At 41.5% G+C, this 24,542-nt stretch overlaps 1 protein-coding gene across 2 annotated transcripts in view; it reads left to right on the top strand.

Annotated features, from left to right (window-relative positions):
• The window catches only part of LOC131057692 (vacuolar protein sorting-associated protein 9A), a 169,371-nt gene that overhangs the window by 21,854 nt on the left and 122,975 nt on the right, over window positions 1–24,542 (top strand). The window lies entirely within an intron of this gene.

The raw sequence follows: 24,542 nt of genomic DNA, 5'->3' as shown, positions 1-24,542 counted from the left end.
AAGAGCCTTAGATATTTTGAGAAGTGACTCTTCCCTAATCCCTTAGTTTAGGAATGTGCAAACAATTAAAGGGTTATTAGGCTAATAATAGGGGTTTAGAAATGATTAGGAGGGTTTAACTTGCAACGTGCATTTTCTAGAAAGTGCAAGTGGGCGAGGGATTTAGGATTTTAAATAAATATTTATTTATTTAAATGTGAGGGATGGGCTTTTAGGATTTTAAATAAACATTGATTTATTTAAATGTGAGAGGGGGGGTTAATTAAACAAATATGCTTTATTTATTTAATTAATTGTCAGAATATGGTTTAATGATTCAAATCAAGTAAATTGAATAATTTATTTAATTAATAGGAGAAGAGGGTTATGATGAATTAATTAAATATTCATTTAATTAATAGTTGGAAAAGGAGAAATGATTAATTAAATGTGAATTTAATTAATAGTTGGATGGACGATAATTAAACAAATATAAAATTCATTTAATTGGGTGAACAGATTTGGGTGTCTATGCAATCAATTAAATCAATGCTAAGAAATTGCAAAGGTTGAGACACCTTAATTCCCAATGTAACAACTTTTTGTGGTCATTTTTTAAGGTTGAGCAACATCATTCTTTCCCTAGGTTGCAGCCATTTCTTTGGTTGAGTGGTGGACAACTAGGGTTGGGTTGTTTTGTACATTGACGGTTGTGTGATTCCATGTGGGCAGTTTAGTGTGGTTATGCAGTTGTTGGTTGCCGCTGCAGCAACCCTTAACCTTCTGGCAATGTGGGTTTCTTCAAAGGACAGTGAGCCAAGTGTGGATATGGGTATCAGATCTTCTGTAAGCAGAGAGTAGACACAGAGTGTGAATGTTGGAGTTTAGGGAAGTAGTATTCCAAGGTAGTAATCTTTTTGGCTAATGGCCGTTTGGGAACTGTTGTGACCATTTCACACATCGCCCCATTTAAAATGGGGACCCCCTCTTTTTGCTCGTTTTTGCTCGCCTTTCGCTTTGCTTTTTAGGGTTTTGGTAGTTCGTTAGTTGTCTGGATTTAGGGTCAAGCCTTAGGGTTTCCGTTACTGTCTTTTCAGGCCAGAGTCCAGTCAGTCTTGAGAGCTTTTTAAGCTTCCTTTTGTAGGATGCAATTTTGAATGGAATGAATTCGCCAGAATGGTCTATTTTCAATTGGAATTTTGAGTGCAGAGTCTTAATTTGTCTAAGTGTTGATGATGAAAATGTGAATTTTATTCAATTGAGTAATTTTGACCTAAATTTTGAGTTTTTTGATATTTGATCCTGGGCATGAGGAATGATTTGTTTTTGCCTTGTGAAGTGATTAAACTTGTGAAATCATGATATTTTGGCCTGTAGGAGCAAAATCGCTCCTGTCCCTCAGTGAAGGACCGAAGCTCATTTTCAAAAATCTTACTATCTCTGCAGGATCAAGATGATTTTTCGAATGGAAGTAGTAAAGAAAGGCGTGATCTTTCCGTTGAATATAAATTGAAGAATTTCACGAACACAGAAATGCCTCAGGAAGCAAAATCGCTCCTGTCCCTCAGTGAAGGACCGGAGCTCAAAATCAAACATTACCTCATCCTTGCAGGATTTTAACAACTTGACGATTTGGAGAGATCCAAGGAAGTGCATTTTACCAGTTGAATATAATTTGAAGACACAAACATGAAGAAAAGTGGACCATAATGCCAAGATCGCTCCTGTCCCTCAGTCAGGGACCAGGGCGAAATCCATTGTAGCTCCCGTCCCTCTCCCAGGGACCAGAGCGAAATTCTTCATAAGGCATGTCTTAGGCAAAGATCAAGCAAGTTTTATGTTTGAAGGCAAGAAAGGAGGTGAATTGAACCCGTTGAAGACAAATTGAAGATTACCAAACATCTACAAGGGACCCAAATGCCCAAGTTCGCTCCTGTCCCTCAGTCAGGGACCAGAGCGATTTTTGCCTTAGACAAATTTCTTGCCAAGTAAGAGCAAATTCCAAGGCATGGATGAGTGAAACGGAGCACTACAAGACCATTGAAGATAATTTTTGAAGTTAGCAAAGTGAGATGAAGCCTACAAGAGCAAGATCGCTCTTGTCCCTCAGTCAGGGACCAGGGCGATATGATGGTTATATTGCCTTTCCTCCAAGTTCAAGACACTCCAAGACGAAGTACAAGGTGGTGAGGACGTTTTAAGGCATCTCAATGAAGAACGAAGTATCCAAATTCGCCAATGTTGAAGGAATTACACCAAGACACCCAGTTCGCTCCTGTCCCTCAGGCAGGGACCAGAGCGAAATTTTCATAAAGGCCTAGATTTTGAAAGTTTAACAAGTATTAAGCGACCAAGAAGGATCAAAGGACTTCATTTTACACGATGAAAGTAATGGCAAGTTGTTAAAAGCAAGCATGAGCCCAAGACATTGAAGTTCGCTCCTGTCCCTCAGTCAGGGACCAGAGCGATATTTACCATATTGACCAAATCCTTCAAAAGATCACGTTAAGTCAAGGTTATGTGAGATGATAAAAGGTCCAAGGTGTCTTAAGAAGATGATATACAAAGGTTTCAAACGTCAAACGACTATCAATTGAGCCAAGGAAGCTACATCGCTCCTGTCCCTCAGTCAGGGACCAGGGCGATTTTCATAGGATCCTTCATTTTCCTTAAAAATCAAGACAAGGCAAGGATAGGCAAGATCAAGGACATCATTTAGGAAGCAATGAACGAAGAAGTTAAAGGTTAAGTACGAAGAATTTTGACTAGAACATGGGGATCGCTCCTGTCCCTCATCAAGGGACCAGGGCGATAATCCTCCAAACATCTATATGCCTTGTGGAAGTCAAGTGAAACAAGCGTGGAATGGAGAAACTATGTCATTGCTTGCCATATAAAGAGGATTGGTGATTAAAGAAGCGAGATCAAGGAGAGAAACACCAGGATCGCTCCTGTCCCTCACCAAGGGACCAGGGCGATATTTGCTAAAACACTTGTTATCCTTCGAAGATCATGTCAAAGCAAAGTTACAAAGGGTTTAAAACGTCGTTTGGAAGGCAATGAACGAGGAGTTAAAATCAAGAACGAAGAATTTCAAGTAAGAACATAGGGATCGCTCCTGTCCCTCTCCAAGGGACCAGAGCGATATCACCTCAAGAGGCACTCATTTGCAAAGTCAAGTCACCCAAGTTCGAAATTCATAGCAAAAACGCCAGTTTCAACGTAAGGATGGAGACTTTGAACGTCAAAAAGCAAGAATCAAGACCAAATTGAAATTTCGCTCCTGTCCCTCAGTCAGGGACCAAGGCGATGAGGTTTGCACTTTTCCATTTTCAAATTTTGGGCGCTCAAACGTTTTTGAATTTATTTTAAATGCTAAATTCGATAAATTTAAAAATTCAATTAAATTAGCATTTAAAATTTGCGCAAGATATTAATTAATTATTTTTGCCTTGTAAAAAATCGAATTTGTTAAATTAAAAAACGATGGTAATTAATTAATTAATTAATTATTAATTAATAAAAATCAAATGGAGCGCTTGGATTATAAGGTCGGCCTTATTATTTATTTAAAAATCGTTTTAATTACCTTATTTTTACCAAGTCGGCCTCAAGGTAATTGTGGTGTGAGCGCTTATAAAGGGTGGTGAAGATTTTCATTTTCACATTATCATTTTATCATCCACATTCAAGTGCGATTTGGAGTATCCAAAGGTGGTGCGAAATTATCATTCAAGAGGAGGTGCGAGTGGTGTTCAAGGTGCGAATTTCATCAAAGGAAGGCGTAAACATCATCTAAGGAGTGCGAACTTGAAGTTTGAATTAAGGCGAACTTGCCAAAGACCACATCAAAGACATCTCCAAGGGTGGCGAAGTTGATAAGGAGGACGTTTGTTTGAAGATCACGTTGAAGGCTTCTAACGTTAATTTTTTCCTGGGCGAATTCCTCTATTTTGCATTCTAGAGTTAGCTCTCTAGTGAGGTATGGCGATATGGTTTTATTGTTTTAATTTTGATCGTCATAGCCTAGATTTTGAATTTTGAAGTTTTGAATTCCCCTAGCTCAATCGTTTTTTAGGAAATGATAACTCAAGGACTTATCATGAAGTTTCCTAAAAAATTAATCTTTAATCTAATCTAGTTATGCATTGCAAAATCTAGTTTCTCATTGTGAAATGTTGTGTAGGTATGGCGACCCCGAAGGCGGGAGCATCCACTAGTCGTCCAGCTCTCATGAAGGAAGATCAAAAGACCAAAGAAGTGGAGACGAAGATCGTGTCTAAATGGAGCAACATTGGAGATACTAACTTGGGCAACTTCAGCACAAAGAAGTTTCGAGATGTCCCTTACATTGGCAAGCCATCACCTGTCGCCTGGAGGATAATTGAGTGGCATCATTAAGGCGGCCGGCTTCCCTCCAGCAGTACAGTGTCATGAGTTGATGATCGAGTGCGCTCGTCATTATGATCCTCAGTCCAGAACGATCGTGTCCAATGAAGGAAACACTTTGGCGTACCTTTCAGAGGAAGCTATAAGTGAAGCTTTCTATCTTCCAGAGCACAGAGACATGATATACAAGAGCATAGAAGGAGCCAGGTCAATGTACGAAGATGATCTAGATGCTTGCCTAAGCATCATCAACAAGAACTGGTTACTTAAGAGCCGTCCTCGCCTGAGCAAGATCCCGAACACACCGCACAGGATTGATTTCCAGGAGGAGTACAGAGATTTGATCACAATGCTCAACCGAGTTACAGGAGCCCCTCACGCCTTCTATTTTGAGAAGTGGATGTTCTACTTCATCCAGGTGATAGTTCAGGGTAAAGGAACAATTCATTGGGCTAGAATGATTAGCCATTGCTTGGACGTACAGTTGAGGAGACTCAAGGCTACCAAGTCCTTCCACATGAGTTCATACGTCATCTATGCCTTGATTAGGAGCTTTGAGTACGCAAGACTACCTCACAGAGGAGTAATTGGAAGAGGACCCGGCGAGGTCAGAGTTTGTGATTCCTATGTCCACTTGCATCATCCGCCAGGAAGCAACTACAAGCTAGTTAATGATACCTTCACGATGAACATCACAAGGACGTTGCAAGGTGGGATTCACAACAGATTATCTCAGGATGCACAGGAATTAATAAAGAGGTATGGTGCTTGGTTTATTCAATTTCCAAAGTTTACTTATATCAGAGTACATGGATGTCCTTTACCTCCATACATGTTGCCGAGATATCCGACAGACAGAATAGTGTTACTTGAGGTAACAAGACAGTTGGCAGCTTATGCGAAGGCATTCAGACACAGACATGGAAATGGAGTGCCTGTACCTATCATCTTAGGCAATTCAGTTGAGGTATGTCCTAATGCTTTAGCCATGGATGACGCAGAGAAGGAGTTAGCCTTGTATTCTTTTTCATCCTTTTCTTTGAGAGAAAGCTTTGATCCACATGGATATTTAGAAGAGACAGTCGGTAGGAAGTTTAAGCATGAGTACCAAATTGAAGATTTTATGATGAATCTCTTAGATGATCTTGAAGTGAAACGAAAAATGCATTCTAGATTGCCTTTGGATTTCATCAGGAAATGCAGGATTTACAGAGTGGCCGAACAAGCTCAGGACAGTGGCAGACATATCCAGTCATCCTATGATCGAGAGAGTAAATCAGTAAGGTTAGATTGGAATGAGCCCGAGGTCGTGGATTTAGATGCTTTGATGGCTCCAGTCTTGTCTTGTACTCACAGATGGGTTGTCGTACAGCATCAGAAGTTGAGAGAGCAAGGCATAACTATGACTTTCACTTTGGAAGAGAAACCAGCCGAAGGTGGAGCTAGTGTAAGCGAAGGCAATCCTAATCCTAGAAATTCAGGTGAAGGTAACCTTCGAAGTGCAAGTGAAGGCAATCTCCATCCAAGAGGTTCGAAGAGAAAAGAAAGACCAGAAAAGAGGGAATCTTCCAAGAAGAAGCAAGAGGCCAACCGAGATCGTTCATCCGGTACTTCTTCTAGACCAGAGAAGAGAACACTTCAAGTGGAAGAATCCATGGAGTCGATGGTTCAGAATGATAAAGAAGGACAGGTACCTCAAGGGTCACCAAGTGGATCTCTCCAAGATTATGAATTACATGAAGACAAGAATAATGACGAAGTAACATCTCCTCCCAGAGAAGAAGAAGTAGTGCATAAGGAAATTCAGGTTCAGGAGACAAGATCGGCCATCCTAGATTGGTTGAAGGAAAGATTAACCAAGGTGATCGTAATAGAGGACGAGGACAATATAATTGATTTAGAGAGCCTTGTTGGACGTTCTCACGAAATAACGGAGAAGAGGAAGGCTACCAAGATGTCCAAGATGATTCGAGATGAGACTGGATCCAGAAAATTACAGATAGCTACACCGGCAGTAGACAAGTACGAAGGTGAGATCCTAGCAGAGGAATATGATGTAGAGACATTTGAGCTAGGTCCATCCACAGCTGAGCAGACACTAGATGATGCCACAGATTCCTTTGAGGCATTGAAGGACAAGCTTAGAGAAGAAATGGAGAAGAGTAGAAAGCTTGAGAGAGAGGTCGGTGCATGGAGGACATATTTCAGTCATCTCAATGAACCTTTGGGACGTCAGGATCCAGTTAAATCACCAGTGTAGGCACTTCCCCTTCAATCAATTAATGAGGCAGAAAGATTCAGGAATATGGTCCAGCGTACGAGTACTTGGATGGATAAATCTCATACAGTTGCCGTAGAATTTGTAACAAGGATGATGAAGATTATTCATCAAGCTATCCAGGTTCTTGAGATAATCCACAATTTGATGATAACAGTAGCCGCATTTGCTCATACCAAAGATGTTATCATTCCTGTCTTGAAAGTAATTAGACACACATCAAGGAAGGTCTTAGCGCAAGAAAAGATCATGGATGGAGGATCTCACAGTTTGCTTCAGTGGTCCACCTTACTCCAGATGAAGGAAGTTCTCTTCGAGGACATTAGTACTAGATGCAGTCATGTTGAGGAGGTGATCAACCCGATCCAGGACAGAGTATTTGAGGTACTACGTACCATTCTTGGCAGGAGGATCGAAGTTGAGACAGATGTGGATATGCAGGAATTAGAGGATAGAATCAAGGTCATCTTTTGTAAGGACACTAATATCACAGACGAGCAATATGATCAGATGTTTGCCACCATGCTCCTAATTGAAAGAACAAAGGAACTTGAATCTACTTGGGACGCAGCTCTTCTAGATGCATTCGATCAGGTCATCCACTTGGAAGAAAGTATGAAGAATCTTCCTGAGATTCCAATTGCTGAGATTGAAGGAATCGTATCAAGATTCATTGCATATGCTAAAAAGGAACATTGGAAAGGGAACAAGATTCTAGATGAGAGGTTGTTATAGATGACATGGCACCTTAATTGTCATTGGTTTATGTCTCCTAGGTTTTTGTGCCGAATTTAATATTTGGCTATGCATTTAATATTGTTCAGTAAAAAGGAGGCCATTTGTAACAAACCCTAATTAGGGTTAGGTGTCATAATCTTGACCGTTGATCTGCTTTCAATCTGGACCATTCATTGTAATTGAGGATGCTATTTATACCCTCATTTTCATTTCATTTAAAAATTAGAAAATAGAGATAGTTAAGAGATTAGAGAGAGAGTTTGATGTATTAGAGAGATTAGAGTTTAGAAGCAATTTATTTTTGTAGCAAGATTGAGCTTTGAGGAAAGGAATTCAAGCAATTGTTGTACATGATGACTTTGAAATCAATGAAATATTGAAGTTATGGTGTTTTGTTGCAACTTTCTTGGTTATCTTCATGGTTGTTCAATTCATTTGAATCATGCTCAATCAAAGTAGTGTGTTAGTTTGAAGGACCTAGTGTGAGACTTGATCTTTGGTAGGATTCATAATCCAAACCACTAGCTTCTTGCTGATTGTAGGAACGCCTTGCGTGGTCGACTGGAGATATTTGAATCACTTAACCTTCAATCATTATTGTATCTTGGATATGTACCTTCGTGGTAGTGTCTTTGATCTTTGATGCGTTGAAAATCATTTGTTACCTTAGAAGATCGCATCAATTTCAATTGAGTTGTTATTTTATGGCGAAATTGAAGTTGGTAGAATCTTGCCAAGTCTTGTCCACATGAAGTCATTCTTAGGGTTAGATTAGATTAGACCTCTTGCAAACCCTATCCTTTTGTTATTTTTTGAAAAGCTTCTTTAGTTTAGTAAGACTTTCGGAGTGTAAGGCCCCTTAAGGACACAGCAAATCACATCATACCGCTGGAGCTTATCCACACGTAGAGACCCTACTAACCAGAACATTGGAGTCATCCTAACTGATTCTTCATGCGAATCTTCAGCAGTTAGAGACTTTATTCAAGAGAGGATAAGATGCCTTTAGGTATTTTATTCTGTGTATGATGGTGTACAAAATACACGTCAACAGGAACCCTATTAACTTACCTTGATTGTTGCACAATAGTTGTGGATAGAATAATAATCCTTGTAGGTGAAATAAGCTCTGTGAGACCTATGAGTTGGAGCTCAAAGAAGCCAATATGTAATGTCCTGTTTGAATTTTTAATATCTTGCAGGGAATATTTTGTAATATCCAATCAAGTTTAATTTTTAATTTCTCTATAAATAATATATACACTAGAAAATATACTTTTTCTAATTGGTATTTCTGATAATTTATCAAATTTGAACAATTAAATATCTTTTTCATAGATAGCAATCAGATTTGCTGCTAAACATTAACTTGAAATTTTAATGTCTACTAGAAGATCAATTAAATTAACACAATGGTGATCCATGTGAAATTAGTCTTGAAAAATTGTGGGTTTTTGCCCTTCAATTCCTACCATTTGTAATGTCCGCTTTTAAATTTTTCTTATTTAAAAAAAAAATTATCCTCTTCCCTCTGCTGTAAATCTTCCTCTAATCTGCAGTGATCTTTCTTTTTTTAAATGCCTTAAAATGTCTTAGAGTTTGCCTAAATCAAGGATTTCCATCCACTAACTTAGTGATGGAAATTAAGGGGTTTGTCCTTTAATTTCTGCCATGAGTGGTTTCATCCTCAAGTTAAATGAACCATAGTTCCATGCTCCAAAGGAGTAATAATCAGATAATAAAAGATGTATTCTTTGAATGGTGGTTGCTTCTCCTTGTGTGGCGTCTCTTATATATCTTTTTCCATCAATAGTTATGATTCTTTACATGCCCCTTTACTTATGATAAAATTAAACTTTAATTCTATATTTAATATTTTATTTTTTTTATATTTTAATTTATTATTATTATGATCCCATTTTAAAAAGGGGACATTATTTAAGATTGCTTGTCCTTAAGCAATCATAGAGTAAGATACTCTTAGAATTTCTTCTTCACTTGATTAAGTTATTTTGAAGATACTGGGATCCCAAATCGATCTTGGAAATTTGTAATTCTCAATCCTTGATCCAAAACTAAGACCTATACGCTCAATTTCAGGAGTTTGAAGATAATTTGGCATGATAACATGTTGATCGTCCTGAATATTTATCTCTTATGGTAATTAATTTACTTTAGAAACACTAGTGTTAATATTGGATGTATCTATTATTCTAGGACTAATGCTTTCAATTTGATTTTTTGATTTTGGCCTCCATTCCTGGTTAGGTCTTGCTGCTTTCTGAGGACCAGCAAATTGATTAGGTTTGATAGTGTAATGATTAGCCATGGCAGAATCCCCACCCATGGAAGATGCTGATATAGAATTGCCCTTTTGATAAATGATGATCCCCATCCACTGTTTGAGACTTACTAACAAGTTGATTGTGAGAAAAGAAATGTACAGTTGCAAAGGGAGCACATTGGAATTGAATTGGAACTTCTTGTGCATTATTTGACTTCAAAACATTATGCCATTGTTTTAGCAATACTCCAACCTCCCATTGGAGCTTGAATTTGTTTCTGTTAGGTATAATATAAGCCTTGTTCATAATCATTGACATAAAACTTGTGCTAGAAACATTTGTCTTAAATTGTGCATTATTTGATATTGTAGGAGGAGGGTTGGCAAATTTCGAATTAACCTTGTTTACACCTTTTATACTCATGAAATTTGTGAAAGACGTGGCCTTTTGGATTTTGGTGGGAAGATTTTTATAATTTGCATATGTGGTGTGAGTATCATCTTGTATTTGGCTTTGTGAATACATGAACTTCTTTTTCTCTTTGATTTTTGGAAGCATCCATATTATTTTGCTTCACATGGATCATTTGACCCAACATATCTGTTGGGACCTATAAAATTTCGATGAATTTGGGAGGCCCATTTCTAATTTTTGCATCTGCTATCAAAGGACTACCTAATGGGTTAGCTCGATAAGGATTCATTTCAAGTAAGGACAAAACAAAACCCAGTTTGCATCCTCCCCTCGCGCGAAAATTCCAAGTAAATGCAATTGGTTGGTGTATTGCCAGTGCCCATGCGTGGTTCTTGAAGAGGCTCAAAAACCTTCAGGCAAAAGCAAATGGCAGGAGTCGCATGACAGAGGAAAGGATCCAGAGGATTTTCAAGCAAAGGGCTAGGCGTAGACCATTTATCCCACATTGGCCGCGCGGAGAGAGTTTATTGTGTTTAAATACATGACCGCATACATCCTTAGTGTCAAAGCTTATGGGCTTTTGGCAAGTGGCTGTTTAAGGAGTTGGTGGGCCCCTGCGTCTCAAAGCGGCCAAATTTTGCAGCAAAAGGAGAAATTAAACAGCGGGCATGTTGCAGAAGATCGAACGACGGTCGCTATACCGTAGGATGAAAGTGCTCGACTGTTAACAGCCACGACTTGGCGACTGATGAGCTGGCAGGCCAGGTGGCGTCGAGGTAAGCATTGAGCAAGTCATGAGGTGCTGCTTGGTGACACCGTGGCATAGGATGTAGTTGCTCAGAGGGGCTAAGGGTCGAGCAGATCAACAAAGATCAACGGTGATCAAGATGGATCCAAGGGCTGTCACTATGTCGCAACGTAAAAATGCTTGCTAGATATGACCTGCGACTTGGCGACAAACCACTAGCGGTGAACCATGGCCAACAGTTAATGCAAGCGGTTAAGGCAAGCGGTTCATTCCGATGGTTAGTGGAGGTTGTGCTAAGGTGTCAGAGTGGAGAGCCCAGAATGAATACCCTCGCGACAGGTGGCGCCCAGTTGTAAACTCCGGAGCCAATCAAAGGGTGCCACGTGGCAGACAGGTGGCATATCATCAAGGTGTATATTGAGTAGACCATGGTTTCGATGGATCATTGAAGGGACTCACTGAAGGCATTAGTTTCATCGACATGAATGGTGTCGATGAAACTAGGGTTTCGATAAGACATGAAAACGGATAGCCGAAGAGGAAGTTTGGCTGAAGGGGCTGATGCCAAACAAACCAAAGGAGGTGGTGGGTCCGGTGGTGATGACTTGGCGGTCCAGGTGGGTCAGGTGGCGAACCAGAGGTTGACAAGTGGCAAGCCTAACTGGACACGTGGAGTCCAGGAAGATCTCAGAGTGAATCCAGAGATCCCAAGTGGTGACACTGTGGCATAGGCGAGAGCCATTTAGAGAAGCTAAAGTCCTGGCGGGTTAAGGAGATCAAGGGTTGGGCGAGATGATCTAACGGTTGTTGCGATGCGAAAGTGCTCACCGGCTATCCCATGCGACTTGGCGACAAAGCACGTGCGCTAAAAGAGAGGGCGACCCAGGCGTTAAGGATTGAGCAACTTGAGGGAAGATCTACGACCGTTGCTATACCGCCATGTGAAAGTGCCCGATGGTTATCACCTCTGGCATAGAGATTGACCAGGTGGTAGTTGAGGTGGCAGTCCAGGTGGGCGCGGGGCGAGTTAGGACGTGCCATGCAGCGGGAGTATAAGAAGAATCAGGGCGGGCCCAAGTCTAGTGGCAAGTCGAAGGTGGTAGGTAAATGGATCCAAAGGCAAATCTGGATGTGCCACGTGTCGGGCCCGCTAGAAGAGAAAGTGATAGAGGGAGCGGCTCAGGCAAGGTAAAGACCAGGCAAGTCAGGGCAGATCGACGGTGATCCAAGGAAGATCAACGGTTGTCGCCAAGTCGCAATGAAAAGTTGCTCGATGGCTAATAGCCGTGACTTGGCGACCAAGCGGTGGGGCCCGATAGAAAAGAAGAGCAGTCCGGAGGAAATAAAGGACAAGCAAGCTGAGGAAGAAACAAAGAGATTCATTTCGGCGGTGAGCTCGGGTAGTGCTGAGGTGGCAGGATAAGGGCCCCGGAATGAATCAGAAGGTGCCGCGTGGCGGAGATGCATGGCATATGTTTGCGCGGGAAGATTCAAAGGTTTAAAATATGATTTCTGACTGTGGTAAAAGGTGGAAAATTAAATGACCGACCTACAGAAGGATTGATGACTAAGGGATTATTTTTTGTCCAATATATAAGTGTTATATATCGTTGGAAGGCTCTTGATTCGAGGAATCTGATTTTGCAGTCAAGTGTAGCCCATGACAAGTTTTTTTGGGGCAATTACCTCAGGATCTTAGATTGGATGTTTTAGTTAGAAGGATTGGATTTTTTGTAGGCCAAGTTGTGCGAATCAGTTAATGCTGAAAGATAGGGTGGTTGCCGTTGTCAGAGAATGAAATCTGATTTTGTCCTCCCTGCCTTCTTAAAAAAGAGTCTTCTCATTTTGTAGAGGTTCCAGATTTTTGTGAGCAAGGCTCCCTAATCTCGGTTTCCAGTTCTGAGTCTTTGCCAAATTTGTAATACAATGTCCCTTTTCAAGAAATAGAGTATTTTCTTGCTGTAGATGTTTTCTATTGCAGGTCACATATATGTAAGGCATATATACAGTTTATTGGATTGTCTCTAGGCCTTTTCTTCTTTTCAATGAATCCAGTCTTCAAGGGAGTTTGGGTTTGTCCTCTCACAGTGGGAGTGCAATGGGTGTTCTTAGGTACTCTTCAAGGAAGAGTTTAAATTCTATGAATAATCATTTTGGATTCAGGATAATGTCTGGATATGTATGATCCTCTGTTTGAGTTTAGAATGTATTAATGTCGGCATTAATACAGGGATAATCTTTTTTCAATAAATTGGATTTGTAATAGAAGTTTCCATTTACAGTTTGATGTATGACTCCATGCCCTTGGATAAGGCACTGGTCTTGCAGATTATGGGGATTCTCAGAGATTTTAAAATATCAAGTATCCATTTGCTTTTATGTTTGTAGTTTTAGATTTTCCATCTATCTCATGCTCCAATCTTGTTGAGATGTCAATGTAGATCTAGCCCATCTGCAGTAACCTCCTTCTTGTTGAGCTCTGTGAGATTTATTTGCTTTTATTGATGCCATATGTTTGTAACTGGTTGTACTTTGTGCATCAAAGGGTGTCCCCCCCTAGGTCTTGCAGAACCTGAAGTGTAGGAGGATCATTAGGATCCTATGTTAATGTTGTCCAAGCCCTGAAGCTTTTTCATTGATTGAGATTGGCTTTCTCATAGATAGTTTGCAGGTGAACTTGGTTTGCTCATTTTTGAGACCAACAATATCTATCATTGTATCAATCTTCTTTTCAAATTTATTTGTAAGAACTTTCCCCAAAGGAGTTTTTGCCTTGCTATCTACCATATTCATTTCTTTTGTCATTGAAATAAAATAACTTCTCTTTGATAATATCTACTGGCTCTATTACTAAATTGCTATGAAAAAAAGATTCACAAGCTAGCAAGATCCATCTTTGATACCATTTGTAGTGTCCTATTTGAATGTCTAATATCTTAGAGGGAATATTTGGTAATATCCAATCAAGTTTAATTTTTTAATTTCTATACAATAATATATATGCTGGAAACTATACTTTTTCTAATTGGTATTTCTGATAATTAATCAAATTTGCACTATTAAATATGTTTTTTAAAGATAGCAATCAAATTTGCTGATAAACAGCAAATGCTATTAACTGGAAATTTTAATAATGTCTAGTAGAAGACAGTCAAGTAAGCACAATGATGATTTCTGTGTGAAACCAGTCTTGAGAATTTGTGGGTTTCCATCTTTCAATTCCTACCATTTGTAATGTCCTCTTTTTTAATTTTCCTTTTCTTTTAAAAATATAATAAACCATATCCTCTTCTCTATGATGTAAATCTTCCTCCATTCTGCAGCGATCTTTTTTTTTTAGTTTAAATACCTTTGAAATGTATTAGAGTCTGCCTGAATCAAGGGTTTCCATCCACTAACTCAGTGATGGAAATTGAGGGGTTCATCCTTTAATTTTTTCCATGAGGGGTTTTGTCCTCAGGTTAAATGAACTGCTGTTCCATGTTCCGAAGGAGTAATAATCAGATAATAAAGATGTATCCTTCATATGGTGGTTACTTCTCCTTGTTTGGTGTCGCTTATATATTATTTTCCTTCAATAGTCATGATTCTTTGCACATCTCCTGACTTTTGATAAAATTAAAATTTGATTCTGTATTTAATAATTATGCTATATTTAATTTCTTTGATGCATGGTGGACCATGTGGGGTTAATGCAAATAATACCTTCATTAACGTGAGAATGGAAATTAGTTCAGTTGTGTCTTAGCCTGGATAACTGCTGGTAATCAGAGGCAGAGTTGCTGCAGGTCATGCCATCTTCAGTTCAGTATGCATATGGGTATCGTAAGTCCTGCAGAGGTGAACTTCTGTACATTTGTGGATTAGTGACACCTTCTTCCAGTTTTATTCCTACTAGAGGGTTTCTCCAGATGTATCTTGTGTTGCAATTGTGTGTCTGCTTGATTGTTTATTTTTTGAATTTGGGGAGTATTCTAAGTATTTCTTTAGGTTGGAAATGCATCATGTAGTTTATGTTCATCTTGAGATAGCTGGTAGAGTGCTCCTCTTTTAAATCCATTTGCTGATGTTCTGCAGTGTGGCATAGCGTTCCCAATTTATGAATTACCAGTTACCTTCTTTTCTATTCACAAATTTCAATTACTTTGTTCTTGTCACCGTCACTTAAAAAAAATTGCACGAAAAGGAAAAGGAGGGAAATCTTTCTTGCCAAAGGAAAAGTTAGAATGCTTCCCAACTTTCGAAAAACATGAGAAAATATCATTGTGAAAAGATGAAAAATGCATTCTTGCAAAGGAAAAAGAGCTGAAAAGGTATGCATATAAAGAGAAAATCTAGAAATGTTTGTGTGTAAAGAAAGGGAAAGAAAAGGTTAGCATATAAAGTTAAATGAAACAAGGATGTAGAATAGCATGACAGGCTGACATGGAAGTGCAATTTAGACTTGACTTGCATTTCGCAATGGATCAAAGATGGACCGATGATTTGATACCTCCTGTAGCATTCTTGTACAGGGGTGAGTGCAATTAGATTAATTGAGCAGGAGTGGGGGCACATGGACACCTAAGATTTGAACTATGCTCACATCTGCAATCCCTTGGTGAGATAAAATACCCTTTCTACAAGAGATGTGATAAATCATAAAACACAAGAATGTATTGACATGAAAATGTATGGTTACGTAGAGAAGGAACAAATGCTTATTTATAATAAAGTTAGTAGCTTCTCACTCAAGCTGTCTACATAGCAACATAAGCCACCTGCATAGCCACATTAAAAATTGTTAATTACTTGCTATTGATTATGTACCTAACACCACTACCTACCACCACATATTAATAATGTGCATGTGGCAAAAAGTGAGCTTCTTATTAAAATAGCTTATTTAAATAAAAAACTTTGTTGACAAAATGGGCTATGTTTGGGCATACAGCATGGCCTCTACCTTAATTATGCTACAGAGTTGAATAATATTTTCACTAAGTTAACAGATACTCTAAAGCACCTCTGTTTTTTTTGCTATAGTAAATGCTTTGCAATTTCATACCTGAGGTGATTAGAACTTATACCACTCCTTTGGTCAAAAGTTCATTTATCACTACACCAGTCCATACAGGCATATGTGGTAGCCCTATTGTATCTACATTCGCTTATCCCATGTGTGATACATGTCCAGTACACAAAACTTTCTTATTTTGAATATAGATACAGCTTACATATGACAGTGTTGTATATTGAAAAGCCAACAATGTTTTTGAGAAAGCACATGGACAATGAATTGGCTATTTTGGTAGAAATATGCTTACGATCTGTTAGAGACAATACTTGACAAAAGTATGGACAAGAGACATACCGGAATGGCATCTTTCTCCTTCCTTATGTCTTTAACCAACTAGACAAAATCTATTGAGTTCAACACAAAAGCTGACCTACCTGCCAAAGGCTTAAGTATCTCACCAAAGAGCATTAATGTTTAACACAGAACCAATGTCATATGATATGTTTCTCAGAGACAGAAGTGAATAAATAATGAAAGAGTAGGCCAAGAAATAGATAGGCAGAGTTCAATATCTTGAGCACATGTTAATATTAATATATATGTATGTATCCATACATGTATACATTTACAAATGCAAGGACCTTGCCACGCTATATTGTATTCTCGGTTATCTGCAAAATGTTTTATAGTGGTGATTTATCATCTTGAATGTTAGTATTTGTGAAAGTAAGAAATAATGGGTAGTTAAAGTTCATCATATAGTGTCTGTAAATTTACACAATTTTTTCAAATTGGTTTTTGTGTAAGAGTTACTGGACCATAGTTGTAGCACTGAAGACAGGTGAAAGACGATTTATTCTGTAAATGAAGAAATGGATCATGTCAAGCATAAATGGGCTAAACTAATATGAATGCTAGAGCTGAAAAAGGAGAGATCCACAGATCCTAAACTGAGACGTTTAGCTGCATAGGCTTCAAATCATGATGAAAGTACAAGTTCAACGGTGGATTGAATTTTCAGATGTACTTGAAGTCTGGATATTTTACCTCTATGATTATGGTTGTTTACCTCACTGGGTAAACAGGAAGAATACAGAAATCGAACAGCAATGCACAATGCAAATACAAAAGAAGTACCAGGATGAGCTTGCCATTAATGTCAAAAGATGTTCATATTATAATCTGTCGTCAATATTACATGTCCTCCAACACCCGGAGGTGGTACAATATATGACAGCCGAAGGGGTGCGACACAACCGTCGCAACTCCAACTACCTACCCGTCGGCTAACTAACTGACCGCCGTAACTCATTATTACTGACGACAACATAAACATAATATACCAACATAACATAATGATTATTCCCGTCAACATCATCCCCCCCAAGAAAAGAATTCGACTCCGACGACTTAATACAAAATAGAGATGAACGGCAGGAACTACTGACGCCAGTCGGGCCCGAATCTTATACACTTGCTGCGTCCTCGCCTGAAAACCCTTTTCTGCTACCATCTGATGCTCAAGTGCGGATTTCACCAATATTGCTTCCTTTGCCATCACAGTTCTCCTAGGCCTAACCCAAACTTGTCTGCAAAACACGTTTTTCAGTCTCAGCTTCCACCAACTGCTACTCAAATGATTCTGTCTCCCTAGCCAATTTGTCCTCGATAGCCACCCGTGCTGCTCTCTCGGCATCCAACTCCTGGGTACGCTGAACTAAGTCTCACGCGACTATTGCCTCCAACCTGGTGGTCAACTCCTCCCGAGCAACCTCACATCCCGTCGAGACATAGTCCGAGTTCCTCAAAGCGTACCAGTCATGCCTGGAGGTGGCCACAATCCGCTGGCACAGATACTAGGAGACACCTGAAATCCTCCATCACACTCCCTAAAGGCTAAAAACTGAACTGAATAACTCCCTGGTGTCATACAACTGTGCGGACCTGCAATGCCTTCCCTCAAACTCTGTTTGTTCGCAACCTCCAAATCCATCTCCCTCTACGGCTTATTTCTTCCCTGCCAATGCTTAGCTGTAGGCTTCTTTCTCACAAGACGGACAACCACAACACTTCCCGTGGTCTTCTGTAGCTCAAAATAAACTGGGGGTCTGGGGGCAGCGCCCCCAGCGGGGTCGAGGGGCAGCGCCCCTCGCGGGGTCCTGGGGTAGCGCCCCAGGTGCGCTCCCTGGGGCGCTACCAACACCAATTTACAACCTTCAGAACCCCACGAAAGTCCATGGCGCGCATCATTTCTGTGATATTTTATGATGTCAAAACCCTTCTTCTACACTCCAATATTTTCAGTGTCCAGGCTCCAGATGTCAGCAAATCATTTTAAATCTGGCCGTCGTCGTTTTTTTTTTTTTTTAAGGGCATTGTAATGTCCCCGATGGCTACCCGGCCATACAACCTCCCTATACGGTCAACAACAGCATTGGCACCTCTGATCGTGCGGCTGCTTGGTCTACCTGTGGCGGTCGGCCCGTGCTTTACCCTTCGCATCACGTGGTGGCGTGCTGGTGCGGTGATGGCGGTGTGCGGGGTTGTTTTGTTCTTCGTCGCGGTGGTGTTGTGCGGCGTCTTTGATGTTTGGCGGCGTTTTATTCTTCCGCGGGCTGCTTGGTGACCGCCTTCGGTGGCTCCCACCGCACGGTGTGACCACCGCACGATGGTGCCATCGTCGGTGGTTCCACCGCACGGTGGTGTCACCGTCGGTGGTGCCATTGTCGGTGCTTCCACCGCACGGTGGTGCACCGTCCACCGCACGGTGGTTCCACCGTCGGTGATGCCACCGCACGGTGGTGTCACCTTGTCACCTTGGTCCCACCGTACGGTGGCCATTTTCCCCTTCTTTTTTTTTTTTTGACCGTACGGTCGCTGTCGTACGATCGTGCGGTTTTTTTTTTTTGAAGTTGTCTAGAGAGTCTTCGGCTCGGGTCCCCTGTCTCTGGGATCACCCTTCATCCTTCTCGGTTTTTCTCGCCCAAAAGTCTCCTGCTTTTGTCCCATGCCTCTCGAGTTGCTTGCCCGGCCTCTTAGGTCCCCTTCCATCCTCTCGGGTCCCCCTTCGGGCTCTCGGGTGTCCGTCCGGCCTCTCGGGTCCCCTGCGCGCTTCGTGTGGTAGGTTTTCAATTTGGGCCCGTTGGTGGCAAGTCTATTTTCAATGGCCATCGGAAGACCTGGAACCACAAATTCTATAGGGACCACGACCTCCTTCCCGTACATAAGAAGAATAAGGATAATAAAGATTTTGAAGACTGCGGTCTTCCATATAGGGTTCCAATCGTTGCCGACACTCTTCGGATTATTTATGCCGCTAGGGTTTGGGGCGTCTCCCTTCCAATATTCTCTGTATTCCGGCAGGTGCACCTCTGTTGGTTGCTCTGGTTCCTCTACTTCGAGCCTGTAGCTTTGGAACATTTCGTAATCCTCCATTTGCCAGTGGAAGAGCCCGTTAGTCGAGCATACCTCATCTTCAGAACATCCCTCCAATTCTAGCACCCCTTCACTGTTCGGCTCCATCGCGTTCTTGCCCTTACTTTCATCGGGACCCCCTTCCCCTTTATTAGAATCCTCTGAGTCCGAGTCTGAAGAGGCAAGCTCTTCGCTGACATCTTGGGTGTGTAGGTCAATGGTATATTTCCGCCCTCCCTTCTCCATGGAAAGGGTATTTTTCTTCCAGTTGTGGTTTACCCTCGCGTTGATCAACCACGTTCTCCCCAGGATGGCGTCATAGCCTTTCTTCTTCGAGGGAATAACCACGAAATCTAACAAGAATGGTTGCGTACCAATCGTCACTTGCTGGGCCATCAACAGGTCGAGTGGCTTAATGCCGTGTTGGTCCGCTCCCACCAGGTTGAATGTGGGTGGCCATAGGGTGGGCTTCCCCAACCGCTTCCATGTTTCTTCTGGTAGTACATTCACCCCAGATCCACCATCCACAATGGTGTCCTTCAGAATGGTCCCACGGATACCCATTTCTACCACAGCTGGGTGTCTACCACTGCTCAAGGCTAGTAACATCGGGTCAGTCGAAGGGCTGACGGAAACCTCCACCTGTGGTGTACTCTTCGAAGCGGTGGCGGGAACCCCTACCTGTGGTGCACTCGACGATGCGGTGGCGGGAACGCGTACCTGTGGGGCACTCGACGCTGCGGTGCTTTGCACATTGGTGAGGATGGCAGTCCTCAATTGTGGCATAGAGTCTAGAAGGTCTTTTACCTTTATCCGCACCTCCATCTGCAAGATTTGCCCAATGATGTTATTTTCCGCTTCCGTACGGGATGATGTACTCGCCACCTCGTTGTCTCGTCGTTCGGTCGTCATCTCACGTTCAATATTGGCCTTTGACTCCCGTAATCTCTCCTTCTCCATATGGGGGTCGGGATAAGTGGTTTTTTTCATTTGGGCGCGGGTGATTGCCAGTACTTCTTTCTCACCAGTCTTCTTAGCCTTCTCAATGTTGAGGAGATTAACCCCTGCCTGTGGGCAATTTGCGTCCTCATGGTCGCCTGGCCCACACCAACGGCAGAGGTGCTGAGGGGTGGCTTCCTTCGTGCAATCACCGGCGAAGTGCCCCCACTGATTACAGGCCCTACATTGGATAATCGGGCGTCCCTTCGCATCGTATTGGACCCTGTTTCTAGTGGAATTATTATTATTCCCCCGTCCGCCTTGTCGGTTTCCTCGGTAGCCTCCGGAAGATGCATTATTGTTTGAATCCGATGTGGAGGGCTGCTCATGTGCAAAGAGCACTTGCTGGTTACGTGCCTTCAGATTGTATGGGCATTCCTTCGTAGAATGTCCCATGATCTGGCAGATGTCACAGAATGCCTTCTTGGGACAGACACCCTTTGTGTGGCCGCTCTCCTTACAATCCGTGCACCACAGTTCATCATCCTTGCTTGTGGTCCCCTTCATTGTCTTAAACTCTTTTAACATCCGTTCCATATCCTTCTGAAGGGCCGTGACTTTCTTCTTCGGCTTCTCATCACTGCTACTCTCTTGTTCCGACGTATCATCTTCAGAGGATGACGAAGATCTATTCTTCTTCTTTTTGGCCGTCTTATTTTCACTTTCCAAGTCCATGGCCCGATTGTATGCATCATCGTAGGATGTCGGAGGCACAATTTTCATCTTTCGTCGTAGCTTAGGGTTCAGACCCTCGACAAACCACCGCTTCTTTAAGCCATCAGCCGGTTGGCTTTCCATCTTTCCGACTAATTCCTTCAATCGGCGGCCATACGCCCGTACGGTCTCCTTCTTTCCTTGCTTTGTTCCATAGATTTCAGAGACTATCTCATTATCATCTCGGAGAAGCCGAAATTCCTTCTCGAATGCTTTCTTCAATTCATCCCACGTAGTTACCCCGGTTTTATCCAAGTCTGAATACCAGTCAATAGCCACTCCTCTCAGTGTGGCGGGGAACTGCTTCATCCATTCATCCTGGTTAGTCACCCCGTTGGCTGTCCAGATGGTTTCGCATGTACGGCAATGTCGTGCGGGATCATCTTTGCTATCCTCTATGAACTTTGGCAATTTTTGTTTACTCGCCATCCCACCACTGGGTCTCGCTCCTCTAATTCCTTGTGTGCTTGTACCTGGCGATCCTCCGCTTCCTGCAATTGAACCTCCACTCGTGGGTCCTCCGGAAAAAGTTGCCGACACCGAACCAAACAAATTGCCTCCCGTACGGTACCCTTGTGCTCCCTCGGCACCTTCAGTCGTACCGTCACCTTCCGTTGTCTCCCTCCGGTTGTCCTCTGAAATGGACAAATTCTTGAGCAAGTCTCTGGTAGCGTCGATCAGGTTTAGACTTCGCCTTGTTTGTTCCACCAACTCTTCGCAGCTTCTTACCCTACGATGGTATTCTGGCGAACTGTAGAGTTCTCCTTCGGCACCCTCCGTGACTCCTTCTGGCAGCCCTACAACAGTGTAGACAGTGTAGTTCTCTCCGTCTATCTCTGCCTCCGCAACCTCCGTGACACCTCCTGGGTTCCCTCGGGCAACCCCTCGGCCGGTCGTCCCTCGGCAAGCTGCCTTAGCCTACGCCTTCGTTCTATCTGCTGTTTGAGATTCAACGCGGTTTGTGCCACTTCCCATTTGTCACTCTGTATCTTTTTATTTTTTGTCCTTATTTAGTCTATTGGGCATAAGTCAAAGGTTCAATTTCCTCCTGGCCTGGTGCCATCTCATTCCGTTTCCCGTCGGCTGTTCTCTTCGTAGCGTTGCAGGATTTGTTGTCGTCGCTCTTCTTGGGCAATCTCCTCCAGGCGGGCCTGTTGTGCCAGCGATGCCTCTGCAAGCAACCGGGGGAGGTGGTTCATTAACCGGTTTACTGTCGGGCTAACCTCCAGCGCTGTCCACACGGCACTTGGTGGGATTTCTGCCTCCGCTGCTTCTCGTCGAACGTATGTCTGAATGGCCACCTGGAGCAAAATTGAAAACTCTCGCGTTGCCGCGTCTTCTCCTGTATAAAGTTCTGTCCGCGCGTCGTTGGCCTCCGGGTTTACTTCACCAACGGGTAGGCCCATTGTGTCTGTGCGCCATCCGTGTCTTCCGTTCCCGAGTTCGTCTAGGCAGCGGTGCCAAATGTTTACCTCACTGGGTAAACAGGAAGAATACAGAAATCGAACAGCAATGCACAATGCAAATACAAAAGAAGTACCAGGATGAGCTTGCCATTAATGTCAAAAGATGTTCATATTATAATCTGTCGTCAATATTACATGTCCTCCAACACCCGGAGGTGGTACAATATATGACAGCCGAAGGGGTGCGACACAACCGTCGCAACTCCAACTACCTACCCGTCGGCTAACTAACTGACCGCCGTAACTCATTATTACCGACGACAACATAAACATAATATACCAACATAACATAATGATTATTCCCGTCAACAATGGTTATTGAATTAGAATTAAATCTTACCACTGAAAGCAAGTGCAGTCAACCTATCCCTGGCAGAGGGAAGAGCTACTATATCTCTCCTGTTTTAGATTATTTAATTAAGGTTTGGGTTTTCATTCATTATATGTTTAAACACAGTTGCCATGTTTAGGTGAATGTGGAAAAATTCAACCAAGGTTGTTGATTTTTCCCTTGGTTGAACAAATTTACCTTGTTTGAATGAGCAGAAATAAAGAAAAACTTAAGGCTTTAAATTATCATATGAAAGGCAATTGTCATTTAAACCTGGATGCTCAATGAATCGAGAGACTTTAGTAGATTTAAAATAATTCTTGGTTCTTTTTCTTGTTTATGTAAATAGTTGCCGTGTCCCTAAATCATATGTTATATGTATGCCTGGAAATATTCAGTATATTGTTAATTTAAAATTCATTATAAACACATATTCTCCAAACAAAAGTCTATGCAATATATATTCTGCTTCTAACCTTTCGCGAAAACATTCGTTAATTGCTACTATGATAATTTTCCTATTTTCTATGGGGAATGTCTCCACCCCTTCTTCCTTCATCCTTGACACATTCGTCAACCCATGCTATCTTCCTAATCAAGTATTACTCCTAGAGTTTTTGGCCATACTTGTTGTTTATAACTAGGGAGGAGGATTCCAATTGCCAATGGCAACATTGGAATCCGCTTAAGGGCTGGGCCCTTTTCTCACTTCAAAGGGTAATGTGTACCCTTTAGGGCTGGGCCCTTTCTCACGCCACACTTTAAAGATTGTGTGTTCCCTTCAAATAGGGCCGATCCTATAAAAGAACACGCCACACATTAGATGAAATAAAACATAAAATGGCGCCAAGTTTAAATTAAACCAAGCCGACTTAATAAAGGTCAAGCATCATATAAGTAAAGTACTTTTGGCAAGCATCAAATATAATTTTTTTTTGTTCAACCCTCAAGCGCATTAGCTCTGCAATCTAGTGTGAAATCTGATTGGAGAAGTAGGCGAATTCATCTATCTGCTGCAAGTTAATTCTGTGCAAATACATCTGCACCTTGAAGGCGAATTCCATCCAAATGATGCAAAGTATGTCAGCTGTTTGAAGGCATAATACTTCTGTCATATGAAGAGCTTGGTCATCAAGATGCAGATCTGAAGATGACATTTCCATTGATTTGAACAGCAAAGAAGTGCTGTTCACCCTAGGTGTTTTCATCAAGCTACCTAAGAGATAAGTATTTTAATCAGAATATTGAATATAATCCATAATCAGATGTGAGGATCTTTTCTGGCTGGGTTTTTCCTCCTAGGAGGTTTTCCCAGGGTAATGGTGTCTTGTTTCATTTTGCTTATCTTCTATGTTTTATCCTAAGTCTGAAAATCATTAATTCTAACTGCAAACAATCGAATTTAATAGTTAAATTCTGATTTCTCAGTCTTCCATTAATCTGAAAGTATAAAATTCAACAATACTTGTGGGCATTGCCTTTTCATGTTTCCATGTTTTATCAATGCTCTCAAAAGGGAATTCAGTGAAACATGGTTATTTTTCTTATGTGTTATCTCTACTATTTTCTCCCTGTTTTTAACATGGATTTTAGAAAGTATTTACATGCTCTATTTCTTTTAGATCACTTATTTTTATTCTTGTATGGTTCTTTTATATTCATTAAAATGCTAAACATAAGATGGGCTTTGCTTTTGTAAATCCATTGTACATTTTCAGTTATGATAACAAGGATTTTGTTTCATCCTGTAAGTTCTAGGATACTGAAATGTCACGATGTCAACTGCTT

Source organism: Cryptomeria japonica, chromosome 10 (assembly GCF_030272615.1).
Source record: "Cryptomeria japonica chromosome 10, Sugi_1.0, whole genome shotgun sequence".
NCBI classification, from domain to species: domain Eukaryota; kingdom Viridiplantae; phylum Streptophyta; class Pinopsida; order Cupressales; family Cupressaceae; genus Cryptomeria; species Cryptomeria japonica.
The sequence above is the reverse complement of the archived record's forward strand: the minus strand, read 5'-3'. Positions and strand labels throughout refer to the sequence as shown.